Source organism: Mytilus galloprovincialis, chromosome 10 (genome assembly GCF_965363235.1).
Source record: "Mytilus galloprovincialis chromosome 10, xbMytGall1.hap1.1, whole genome shotgun sequence".
NCBI lineage: Eukaryota > Metazoa > Mollusca > Bivalvia > Mytilida > Mytilidae > Mytilus > Mytilus galloprovincialis.
Window position 1 is genome coordinate 16063429 of NC_134847.1, and position 14000 is coordinate 16077428.

The following is a 14000-nucleotide window of genomic DNA, read 5'->3' on the forward strand; positions in this document are numbered from 1 at the left end:
ATTTTGTTACAGTCTCATAAACCCAAAAACAGGTTAAGAAAAAAAATTTAATTCTAGAAATTTTTGGCTCCTCAGAGGTGTACATCCTTATTATCTCTATAATATAATTTTCCGCCATATATTCCTTAGCCAATAAAATGTTATTTCTAGAGTTGGTAGTTAGTTTCATACTATATTTATTTATTTATTTATTTTTGAAGAATTTCGAAGACTTTCTTTATTGTATCGTCTTCTTTCAGTTTGAATCCAGGTGTTTCATTGGTTTTTTCCTTCTTTTCTTCTTTCTAACAAGTATGTTTTTAATTCAGAATTTGAATGTTTAAGGTGATACCCAACAATTAATTTGGCTTGTTTAATTTTCATAAAATTTTGTCAAAGTATTTACTTTGACACTTTAACAAAAAATATAAAAATTAAAAAAATTTTGAACCAACCGTTTTGTCAGAAAAATTACACTGGTTATATAGCAATTTGTCAAACACCAATTTTGATCATTGAGAAGCTTAATATTCCTTTTACAACACAACGTAATTAAAACGTCTAGCTGACTTTACAGAGTTATCTCCCTGTAGTGTTAGGTACCACCTTAAGACCGATCATTTAAACTTTTGTTAATTTATTCAAAATGTTTCTAGATTTACCTAGATTCCGTGCCTTCTGTCATGTTTTGACATTTATACCTACTTATGTAAGATGTTAATTGACTTATACGATTTTATGATTTATGATTAATTGGGTTTGAGACGTTAAATGATTAATTTACATCCTTGTCAGAAACCATCCTCTACCGAAATAATGATTAAAAATACAAGCCATCTAATATCGTATCAACAACGGTATGTTATAAGAGGCAACAGTATTTTACCTGTGTTCAGTTGTCCCATATTTCTAAGAAACATTGGGGCTATTCTTCAAAATATTAGACAGTTTAAGATAACATAATGGTTTCTTATAGATAAATGATAGCTTTATAACTGAAAAAAGTACGGTAAAAAAAAGTATAATGACGTCACAACAATATTTTAAACCAGTCGAGTACATCAGTAATGAAGGAACATACAATATATGAGTGATATCTTCTTAAACATATTGTAAAAATATTGGACGGGGATTCATAGTAATTTAAAGGCATCACGAGTTCGTTCCGACATTTCTTTTATTTTTCATTTATTTCTCGATAATAGTTAACAGATTTTTCTTAGCCGCCACTATAGTATCCGACATCATCTGAAAAAAGAAACGGATTTTAATATAACGTATGCATCATACATATGTTGTAGAATTAATATTCTCCCTTACATATTTCTATTTACATAAATTTTAGGTGTTTTGTTTTGAAAATTTCTCTTTCTTAATATTCGGCGTTTCTTCTTATAGATCTGTATTTCTATGTACATGAACCTGTAACATGAATACTTTTTGATGAACTAAACACGTTTTGCAGGGATTTCTTATTCAAGAAGGGTAGTATGTGCAGCATTATATGCCTGTATTCATTAATTTTTGAAGTTCTGTCGGCACAACAGTAATGACCACAAATGAAAGGAAACAAAACGGAGGTGAACTAAATTTTCGCAGAAGGATGAGGAATTACACTGAACGTTTTACTTGTAAAAACTGTACATAGAAGTTACTCTCTGATATATTTATGTAAAGACAGAGAATACCTGTATTGTGATGGCAGCAGTAGTTTGATCCTGAGTTTATACATTTGTAAATTAGTGATTGTTAGATACATGGAACAAGATCAGTTGCTTTTCTTTTTCTACTACTCGATTCCTGTGTTGTACTGATGATCGAGTCGAGTTTTTAAATCTTCAAAATATTTTTTGTATATTCATCATTCATGCAAAAGGAGATCTTTCCACTTTTAACAACATGTAGCACAGTTCTGAATGTATAATTCATATTTGAAGGTATGACAAAACTAGCAATTCTGTTGTCTTGAAAGCACATATTCTTTACTTTATATTTTCGTTACACATATGTGTTGACCAAAATTGATTAACTAATGCTCGAAATATTCTGGTCTAAATAAAATGTAGTATATACACTAAGACTGACGTTCAGAATTAAAAATACTTACACGGTTGACAGCAATGTTGTGTATACGAACAATCTGGATGACTGTTTACATCATCAGCTGGATTGCAAAAGTATCCTTTTCTACATCTACGCGTGGTACAATATCCTCCAATAGAGTGGCAGGGATATGAGCTACCTTAAACAATTAAATTTCATGTCTAAGTTTTTAAATGTAAATATTGTACACAATAAGAACACAATGCACCTAAAAGTACTAACAATGATAATGGTGAGTCACACAAAAATAAGAGGTCCACTATACAGAACTACACATTTTCAAATGTATCAAATGTTACTTTTCAATCCGTTAAACATTATTTTTTTTATCATTATTTCTACTTAATACGATTGAATGCCATATATTTACTGAATTATATCTTTTCGGCATTTTTCATATAAGAATTTAATCATACATTTTGTCTTTATTAACTTTAATGCATCCACAGCACCAATGAAATACAACATCCTTCCCCATGTAACTGCCTTATTTATATTGTCTTTTTAAATACACCTTACATTTAACCTTAACCTGAAGTCGATTCTAGTTTGATAATCTTTACAAATCAATTTTAAGTTTTTCTTATTCACAATATTTCATTAACAAAAAGAATATTAAGTTATCTAACTTCTTAGCATAGGTTTTGTTTTAAGAATTGAATGCTTCTTTTTGTAACTTCATTGGGGTGTAAAAGCGTTGACCGAAGTACATGTGCGCACGGTCAACGCTTTTACAACCCTATGAAGTTACAAAAAGAAGCATTCAATACTTGTAATTACATTTTTTAGCAATGATCATGAAAACACGAATTTTATTATTGTTTTATTTAATTCACCTGTGCACTTTATTGTGGGACCACGTGTTATCACGAATGAAAAGTTTTATTAAGCAATGCAATTGCTTACGGAATAACACGTGATGTGCAGTAAGCCAGTCAGAATAAAGTATCATAATGAAACATACATCTAATGTAATGATATGAAAATAAAAACAACACGTTATACATTTCTTGCGTCTGAAGCTTTTTTCCGGATTTACCTTCATTAGTGACGCTCACAGTAGATATTGCTTAGTATAAGCCTTAATTTTGTGAATGCGGTGTTGCATATTGTCTCTATTATGAGTCTTCAATGGAGTCTACTGCAATATTAGGACCGATAAGGTTTGAATCGTTCAAAGAATGTTTGTCACCGTATAAGAACAATCAGTCATTAACTAGTAAATATGTAACACTTTGAAACGTTTCTATCTCTCAAACGTCTCCATTTCAATTAAACGTGTCTTGTTCTAAATGTAAAATAATAACAATTCTAAACTCCTAAGAAAATTTCAAACGGAAAGTCCCGTATAAGTTGGCAGAACTAAAAGCTTTAAAAACAAAAATGTCCAGCAAAATATCACATAGACGAACGTGTTCAAATTCACTTCCCATTAATATTTCCAATTATGTACATGTTCTGCAAAGACATCAATGAGAGGAATTAAGGTACAGAACCCATAGAAAAAAAAGAGTTAATAATATTATCTTACTTCCTATAATTCTTGATTGACAACATATTTGTTACGTTTGGGGTGTGTTTTTAATAGACTGTCGGCATTCCTATGGGAAACAATTGTGCCCCTCTTCCTGCCGACTTGTTTCTTTTTTTATTATTTTTATAATGCAGACTTCATACAGGAACTTCCTAGGAAGAACCATCAGGAGTTAGTAATATCCTTTAACTTTTCTTTTCACTAAAAAGGATGTTCTCTTACTAAATAATTCAAAATTTGTTGACGCTGTTAAACGCATCTATCCCATCGAACTAGAGATAAAGAATAAAACAGATTCAGTTAAGTCTACCTCATATCTTGACTAACATCTAGAAATTGACAATGAAGGTCGGTTAAAAAGAAAACTTTACGACAACAAAAATGATTTCAACTTCCCATTTGTAAACTTTCCATTTCTAAGTAGCAACATTCCGGCAGCGCCTGCATACGGAGTATATATCTCCTAAATTGATACAATACTCCTGGGCTTGTATTTCCTATCATGATTTCCTTGATAGAGGGTTGCTGCTGTCAAGGAAGCTATTAAACCAAGAGTTCCATATGGTGACGCTGGTTGACTCTACATTGAGCAGTTTTCATGCACAGAGATAATTATTTCGATTGAATAGACAAATGAATATATGGCGATATATATTTTTTACAAGATATCATCAATTCTTATTAAAATAATATATTTTCTTTTATAAAGTGATGTGTTATATAATTCATCCCAAACTTTCAAAACACCAATCGATAATGTAAAATGCTCCAAAAAATATAAAAACGTCAAATAATGTTTCATGTTTCAAAACAAAGTCAACATAATCACTATGAAATCATGTCATGTTTAAATATTTTTTCGCAGAAATAAAAAGAAAAAAAGAAAAGGATAAAAAATTAAAACGACGAGGGAAGGAAACTATTAACTACCTCTTCTATCTTCTACAAGGAGATGTAAAAAAAAATAGTGTAATAATAAAATCCTTTAACATACCTGTTGCAAGTATTGCTGCAAAAAGAAACAATGCTAAAAATATACAGTGTGCCTTCATCGTGATATATTTAATAGATGAAATGCAGAAAACTTCTTTTTCTAAGAAAACAGAATCGATATTGATTATATAAGTCCTCTGGTTCAAATGTAGTATAATAATAACCTTGTTCTTTAAAAGATTAAAACATTCTGTAGTCATACTTTTTTTTTAAGAACATATGCACGTTGCATTTTATAAACTTGATTAATGAAGGATAAAACAATCATTACTTAAGCTTCAATAGGTATATAGTTCTTCAAGTACAATAGAATACGTTTATCGTGAATCATATAATGAAAATAAAAAACAATTTACAATTATTTCTACAGTCTCAGACATCCTGGTTTTATAACCCCCAAAACACAGTTGGAATAACAATATTAAAAGAGAGTTTCTCCTTATAGATTCATATATATCATTTTGAATATAGAAACCCTAAGTTTCTGTAGTCATGAAAACCTGTTAAGTTCTGCAAATTGTTACAGGTTATCAACAACTATTATTTTATTACACAAACCGTCAAAAATTAGCAATAAAAAAGACTTCCATAAGCCATATTTACCAAGACTTGACGAATCAAAATCGGATTCATGAGTAGCTAAGGATACAAGAGTGACAGTCATAACGTATGATAAACAGTACTCAGACTACAATGAACTCTTCTTTTTAAAATATTAAATATTGATTTTACACATGAATGGATAAGACTCCAAATGCAGGTTTATTCATCACTAACCAATGAATGTTCTGCAAGAGAAGTTGATGTGAATTTTGGTCGTTTTTTAAACTATGAAATATATTTTTTCTTCAAGACCTGACAATAACAAATATATTTTAATTACTAACAGAAATTAGTTGGTTTTTTTTAAATGGTAGACAACTTATTATCAGATAGACCAAACAGATTAATAGTTATTTTATTCTCAAAATAAAATTTTTGATCGTAGCCACGTGACATGAAAACCATAATGGCTTCATCATTCTCTGAACATTCCAATATTGATTTATAAACCTTTGATTCAATCAAAACTAATACCTGTCCTGTAATATTCAATTAATAGAATCAAATAAATGAAAAAAAATTCTCACATCTTGAAGAACTGACACAAACCATGTCAGGACGAAATATTATTTTGCAAGATCTTTCATTTATTGTTGATGTATGAAAATTATTAGGTCTTTCCACCTTTCCGTGGAAAGACCTATTGGTTTTCTTCTGATTATTTCTTTTTCTGCCGTCTGAGATGCTTTTTTGTTCAATAACATATCGAATGGATTTTTGGCCAATGATGTACAGTAATGGGAATTTCAAAACTCACCCTGTATGATTAAACACTTATTCTTATAGGAGTTATCTCCCAACGTCCCCTTTTTCTTGTCATCGCTATATCTCTAAAACCGTAAAAGATTTAAACAAACTGTTTTCACCATATTGTTCGTCTACTCTTAAGAATGATTTGGTTATTTTTAACGGGAGTGATTGGAAGACATCTTATGGGAGTTATTTTCCTTTGAAAATTTAAGATAGGCGATATGTTGGATAAATTCATACGTTATAAGTCGTAAAAGCCTACAGTCTCTTGATATGAAGTCATTGGTTTATTTGAAGGAAATTGAGGTCAAGGTCAAAGGTAAAGGTCATGTTCTGAATTTTGAATTTTGCTTGTTATCGTTATTCAAAAAAAACTGTAACAGTAAATGATATGGTGTGTTTACCAAATAACTGTTTACAATAAGACACAACTTCAGCCTGTCTAAGTCGAATTGTTTTGGTTAACCCTTATAGGAGTTTTCTCCTCTTATGTATTTGAAATCAGTATATCTTCACAACCATACAAGTGATTGACCTCGGGTCTTTCGATTTGAGTTCACTGACCTATGACCTTGAAATTGAGGTCAAGGTTGAAGGTCAAGGTCATATTCTTAATTTTTAATTTAGCTTGTAATCTATATTCAAAAGAAACGGTAACAGTTAATGATATGATGTGTTTTCTAAATAACTGTTAACGATAAGGCCCAACTTCAACCCTTTTAAGTCGAAGTGTTTTGGTCAACCCTTATAGGAGTTTTCTCCCCTTTTGTATTTGAAATTGATATTTCTCTACAATCATACAAGTGAATGACCTTAGGTCTTTTGGTTTGAGATCACTGACCTATGACCTTGAAATTATGGTCAAGGTCAAAGGCCAATTTGACGTTCTAGATTTTGACCTTTGCTTTTCTTTCTTGTTCATTATAAAACAATTAAGTCTTCTGCATATAACTATTAATCTTATTTTTTTATATCAGTTAGAGGTACCAAATTACATAAACAAGAAGTTACATTGTCTAACCTCGTTTTTTAAATTTCATTCTTATTATCGAGGTGGAAAGACCTTCAATTGTTCTCTGAAGAATTGATTTTTAATTCTTTTTTTCTTCTGCCTAATTTTTTTCTTGCGGTGTAAAAATGTTTCAAAAGATGTTGCTTAGTTTTTTGTATATGATATCATACAGTCTATACGCTTTTGAAACTGACACTGTTTGACCGAACACTTTTCTTTGTAAGAGTTATCTCCCCAAACACTGTTTTTTTTTGTAATGAGATCTCATCCGCAACCGTAAAAGAGAGCGACATATTTATTTTTCCAAATTGCTCGTTATATCCTCAGGATGTTAGGTTTTATTTTGACCGAAGCTTTACGAGGACTCCATATTCAAGTTAAAGTTGTTTCCCCTTTTGTATTTGATATAAGTGAAATGTATTTTCAACTAAAAAAACATAAGTGATAGAGGCATAGGGTCTTTTGATTTGAGGTCCTTGGTCCAAAAAAATTAAAATGAGGTCAAGGTCAAAGGTCATGGTCATGTTCAAAATTTTTAATTTGGCTTGTTATGTCTTATTTTCAGAAAACATATAAGATATCGACAAAATATGTTCACACAATTGTGAGTTGCGACATACTGCAACACGTAAATTTTGATTAAAGGGTACATAAACATTTGATGCGAGTTTTTCCCCCTTTTATATCTTATATTAGTTGTATGGTGATATAACTCATGAATAATATCAAGTAGAGGCCTAGGGTCTGTTGATTTGGGGTCCTTGGTTGTTGACCTTGCAATTGAGCTCAAGGTCATAGGCAAAATTAACGTTCTAGATTTTGACCTTTGCTTTTACCTCATATGTATACATGATAAAGACATGGGACTTTTTGCAAAAGGTTGCAAGCAAGCAAAAGCCAACCGGAAGTGAACTTTTGTTTACCGGAAGTAGCTAATTTTTGTTCTATATGAATGTAAAAGTATATAGAACCATATATTTTTGAAATCAGTGTCAATTAAACTATCAAACTATACCGGAAATAACATAGTTTGAACAGGAAGTAAACAATTATCTCCCTTATCTATATTTTTTTCCATAGAAACCATACTTTTTTGGAATCAGTGATCAGTAAGCTGTCATTTGACGCTACAATTGACATTTAAAACCAAATTTTAATATTTTCAAATAAAAAAAGATCCTTACTGGTGGGAAGACCATCAATGGTTCTCTGAACAATTGGTTTTTAATTGTATTCAAATTTGCTGTGTTACTATTTTTAAATCGCTCAAAATTAGGAAAATATTTACATCATGCCAAAATCTGTTTCCGTGTCTGGATTTTGATTTTCCGTTGATCTATTTTCGGTGTATTACCTCTATAAGGTTTGTGTAAGATTTTGACTTTCTGCCATCTGCATCGAACCTCATTCGGGAGACGAAAGATTGTCACGATATGCACCTTGGTACCGTAAATGTTATTACTACCTGTGGGTCTATACATTTGCTGGTTAACTTTTTTTCTTCACTCTACTATAGCAAAACATTGATACTGAAATGCAGATGCTAATGCTGTCCATTTTAAATTTGATGTTTAAGAAATGAAAAACGATTTCAAATTAAGAAATTTGTCAGGTTTTGACGTTCAAATATTGTGACCTTGAAATTAGGAAATGTACATACAGATTAAATAGATTTCATTAAAACAAATATCGATTTTATTAACATGTTGGTTTTTTTTCTGTAAATTATCCCATGAATTATGAAAGAGTAATAGAATTTAAAGATATTACTGTTGGTGTGTTACATATTCTCGTTCATCATTTTGTATATTAAGTAGGTCGCTAGTTTTCTCGTTTGAATTGTTTTACATTTGTCATTTCGGAGCCTTTTATAGCTGACTATACGGCATGGGCTTTGCTTACTGTTGAAAGCCCTACGATGACCTATAGGTGTTTATGTTTGTACCATTTGGTCTCTTGTTAAAGTTGTCTAATTGGCAATCATACCACATCTTCTTTCGTCCATGTATTAGTCTTTGTGTAGTCTAGACGGTTGCATAAATTGGCGGACGGTATAGTATGTCAGTTAACAAATGTAAATTAGTTGTTACTGCATCAATTGATAAAAATATTAAATAAATATCATAGCTGATCGTCGAAATATATGTTAAGTATTTCCACAGCCTGCAAAGGAATTATATATTACATAAACATCGGTAAATTACCCTCAAATGAACATTATACATATATATTAGGGTTCATATGTATAAACTATGAATAATTAATATTTTTATGTATTTCGCAATTCTTTGTATGTTTAAAATATTAAATATATATTTACATAAATGACATTCATTTAAAAGTAATATACCGATGTAATGTAACGTATTATCCCTTTGCAAGCTGTCGAAAAACATAAAACATATTTCGAAAATCAGCTTTGAAATATGATTTAATGTGTCTATAAGCTTTCATCCGATTTATACTGCACTCGTTCTATTTAAGCAGTCAAAATGCGTTGACCGTATATTTCTATGTCATATACAGTCATTGACATGATATCACTTTTCCTCATGAATATTTAAATAGAAATTGCCGAACTTATAATTAATTATTCATACGACCTATTCAGCCTGTTCTTGTTTTCAATGTATACAACGACTTAAACTTATTTCTTTTGCAATTTATATAAAAACAAAAAAAAAAAACATATTTCACTTGTTAATACTTTTGGTCTGCAAACTATATCATTATGTTTTATGCTTATTGTTGATAATTTAGTTCATTTTCAAACAAATTCGTTCACCATCGATTGCAAATTTCAACAGGTACATTTGTAATGAACATTTCATCGTGTTGCTTGTTTCTCCACCTGCATGATATGAGGCCTTTTATAAAAGTTTCCCAATAATTAAATCAAATGGTAAAACTAACACATTTGACAACAATTGAAAATGTCTTTTTTAGATTGCAGTATAAAGACAATAATAGTGACTTGACATATCAATGGACTATTATTGTTTATTTATAATGCTGTGTCCTTGTCATGTTTATGCACCATATATCAAATACTTTTCTTATCATATGTGAAGTATTTCGTTTAGCATCTTAAAATTACTTTTTGGCATAAATTTCAGTCTAGTTTTAATAGCTTTTGATTTTGACCATGGCCTGATAAGTAGTCTGATTTGAAAAATGACATGTTATGTTCTTTTTATCATATACTTCAGCAGAAGACAAACAGACAGGAACTATTTTTTTAAACCTTGAAAAATTATTTTGTTTTATCAATTGTTTGGCATTTTCTTATTATATATTTTCCTGATTCCTTTTTTTCTTTTTTTTTATCCAACTAAGTTATGTTTTACACTTAAAACGAACCATTGGGTAATATTTTTTGGAATTTGCAGGATGACGTAGAAATGGCATGCGATAATAACCGGAAGCAGTTGATATAAAGCAAAAGTAGTTGATATAAACCCGAAGCAGTTCATAACAAAAGTCATATCACACGGCAAATTCTTCAAAGCCGCGATAAGGTGCTTCGGCATGAAACCAAATTTAAATTATGGTATAATTTATATATTAATTTTGGTAGTTGATATTTGTACATGTAACTTTTGGAAAGAAAATATAGGAAATCCGCTATTCAAATTAATTATGTAGACGAAACGCGCGTCTGGTGGCAGCAAAAGAGTACGATCTAGCTCTCCCATAACAGCGTAACTACATGACTTTTTATTTATCCCAGTAATGTATTTGTAGAACTTTTAGTCCTCGCAATCAAACTTACTAAATGTTTCAAAGAGGCTGTCTGTTTGATGTTTCGAAAATTAAAAGTACAAGTTTTGCATATTCCTGAGTCATATGTTTTCAACGAGAGAACTTTTGCAATTGAAGAATGCATTTACCTATTTTGATACAAGTCATATCAAGCTGTAGAAAACCCCCCGAAGCAGAAACAATAACGTCTAGATATTTTCATTTCTTTTATTTTCAATTGGTTCACCATAAAAATAAAACCAACATTTAATCATTTTACCACCTTTGTTAAAAGTTACAGCTTTCACAATATTCTTCTAATTTATATAAACATTTACTCAATCTTGATTGAGTAGTAGAAAGAAGCATAACATCATCGATATACATTTAAAATTCAAGTGTTTTAGTACTTCCTATTTCAGTTAGTACAGTAAGTATCAAAAATACACTGCAAATTATTGACAAATATCTTGAAAAGATTGGGATGGTTTAATTCAAAAATAAACTTTAAAGTGTAGCTGTTAATTTATCTTGTAATCTAACTTTTAGATTATTATTATAATACATGGTGTTAATGATATTACAAAAATAACCCCTATCGCAACGATTTTTTTTAAATCTTAAAAACAAGGCTTCATGCACTACAGACCTAAAGGCTTTCCCAAATCTACAAGACATGTGAATAAGTAATTATCTGCTATACACTTTCTAATTAGAGTCCTCAAAATAAACAAATGATCTACCGATTATATTAATATTTGTAATACCTCTATAATCCGAAGGATCATAATTTTAACCTGATTTAAAAAGTGATAGTATATACTCTGTTTTCCAATGCTTTGGACTAAAATAAGCCCATAATATAATTCTTAACCATTTTACATAACATGGAAGCAAATTTATTTCACTACATTTGTGCATTTTGTTTGAAATGCAATCTAATCCAAAAGATTTACCATTTTTTATGCATGCACTGCTTTTGTCTCGTTTTTCTTTGTAATTTTATAATCAAGTTCAAAAAAAGTCTTTTTTTGTTCTATGTACAAAATTGATTTGCATAATACTTGTTAGCATTTCACTTTCGCGGTCTTATTCATTATGCGACTACCTTACCCTTATCACGGCTTATACGTAATGCCTTTATGTCTGGAACTTGTTTTCCCTCTTAACGATTTGTTAGCTGACATTTTAAAAATATGATGAAACGAATTTAATACAGCTCTGACTACACTTTGGGACTGAATCTCAATATTTTTAAAATCTTAAATTTTAACCTTTATCTTATCAAACTTAAACATGTTAATAGCATTTAAAATGATTTAGGAGAGATTATTTACAATTTGTATTTTAAAGGGACATAATCCAAATTCTGTTTTAAACAATTACTATGAACTAAAGCCACCAATTGTCTTACAGAAAATCTGACAATCTAAGTATTGGTCAGCAATATGAAAATGCAAAACATTTTCTATGAATCCTCAGATACCAAACAGAGAAGTCAAGATCACTTTTACCATTATATTAGTAAAATGTAAATTTACCTTGGTTATTACCAAATGTTCTATCAATCAATATTCGAATTTGACTTGAAATACATATATTTTGCAATTATTTACCTCTGGAACAGCACTAGATATTGGTACTGCTTTATTTTATCCAGTTCAAGTGCCTTGCGTAAAGGGACATAAATAATATAATCGTCATCATAATTACTTATGAATTCTTCAAAATGGACAGTCTTTGCATTAAAATCTAAAAAAAATAAAATTATAACTTAACCTTTATCTTAACAGGATGCTATTTCATCGGAAAAGTAAGACAAAACATCAAAATCCTTATCTTTCTAAAAAAAAAACTATTGGGATGAATTAACAAAGCCATAAAGATATATTATTTTCAAAACCTAAAAAATGTTTTATCCAATACAAGCTTTTGAGATTCTAACCATATGTTTTTAAGGAATTTTACACACATTCTTACTTTTTTGTTGATTAAAATTTCTAAACCCAAATATCCTTGCTTTTGTTGTGGGTTGTGTGTTCATGTGTTATGTAGTTGACCTATTATATACATGACATTTAGTTGCAGGTAGTCAATCTTAATAGGGGAAATAACTCTAGCATTGCTTATTTTACAATACCTAGATAAGTCTTTAAGACTTACTGTAAATAGAGTTTCATTTCATTATACAAACATTTACAATAATAGTTTTTTTTTTTAACTACAACGTACGGTATCGTATATGAAGCTTTATTAATAATTTGTATATCCTTCATTAATCATGTTTATGGAACGCAACCTTGATATGTTTTTTTTTTCAAACGTAAGTACTAAAACATGTCTGGACGATATTACGATTTATTGAATAACAATTATTTTAGGGCAAAAGAACCAAAAAACAAGTCTAGCTTTTCATACTGAATATTGATATTTTTTTTTCAAAAACATATATAAACAATATTTTGCTTGTCATCCTTTATATATCACAATGAAGGCACACTGTATACTATTACCTTTGTTTCTTTTTGCAGCAATATTTGCAACATGTATGTTAAATAATATACATTACAGTATATTTTTTTCTAAAAAATAATTACTTTTTTATCTAAGAAATATCGATCGTGTTTGTTTTGTTTTTTTTATTTTGACCGATTGGTGTGGAACGTATATATATATATATATATATATATATATATATATGTAGGACTCTAAAGTGTGATGGTACTCTAAAGTGCGATTGGCACGCTAAAGTGCAGTAATCTACGCTAGAGTACGATGCCATCATGGTGTATCACGCTAAAGTGCGATGGTTGTTTGTTTGCTAAAGTACGATGGAATATCACGCTTAAGTGCGATGGACCAACAGTGTAGTGTTAAAGGGCTTAAAACGTATTTTCCTACATTGTACAAAATAATGTTTTAGCGGAAAATTTATGATTTACGCATGAAAACATGTACCTTTATTTTACAGACTTTAATTTTCAATAAAGTCGACAATATTTTAACGGGGACCGCAAAATAAATTACAACATTAACAATGATTTCCATGTATCCGCTTCTAATAGAAACAAGATAAAGGATAGTTATGCGTATACTTTTGTATCTGTATAGTAATATCGTCGACTGCAGGACACAAGTACTTCTTCCAGGACTCGGAAAAATTTTGCCTCAGCCAACAAAGCACAGTAAGGTTTACATCAATTAAGTCAGGAACATTTGGTTTAAAATTGTTTATCAAATATGATACATTTAGCTTTCGGCATGTTCATTTTTTTTTTTTGTATA

General features: G+C 29.9%; 1 long non-coding RNA gene across 1 annotated transcript; it reads right to left on the bottom strand.

Moving 5' to 3' along the window:
- Positions 1-1026: 1026 nt before the first annotated feature.
- LOC143049007 (uncharacterized) lies at positions 1027-4663 on the bottom strand. The gene is made up of 3 exons (XR_012969988.1): positions 4611-4663; positions 2087-2221; positions 1027-1227 (listed from the first exon to the last, which is right to left on the bottom strand). It is a non-coding gene; the product is annotated as an uncharacterized LOC143049007 (long non-coding RNA).
- Positions 4664-14000: the final 9337 nt, after the last annotated feature.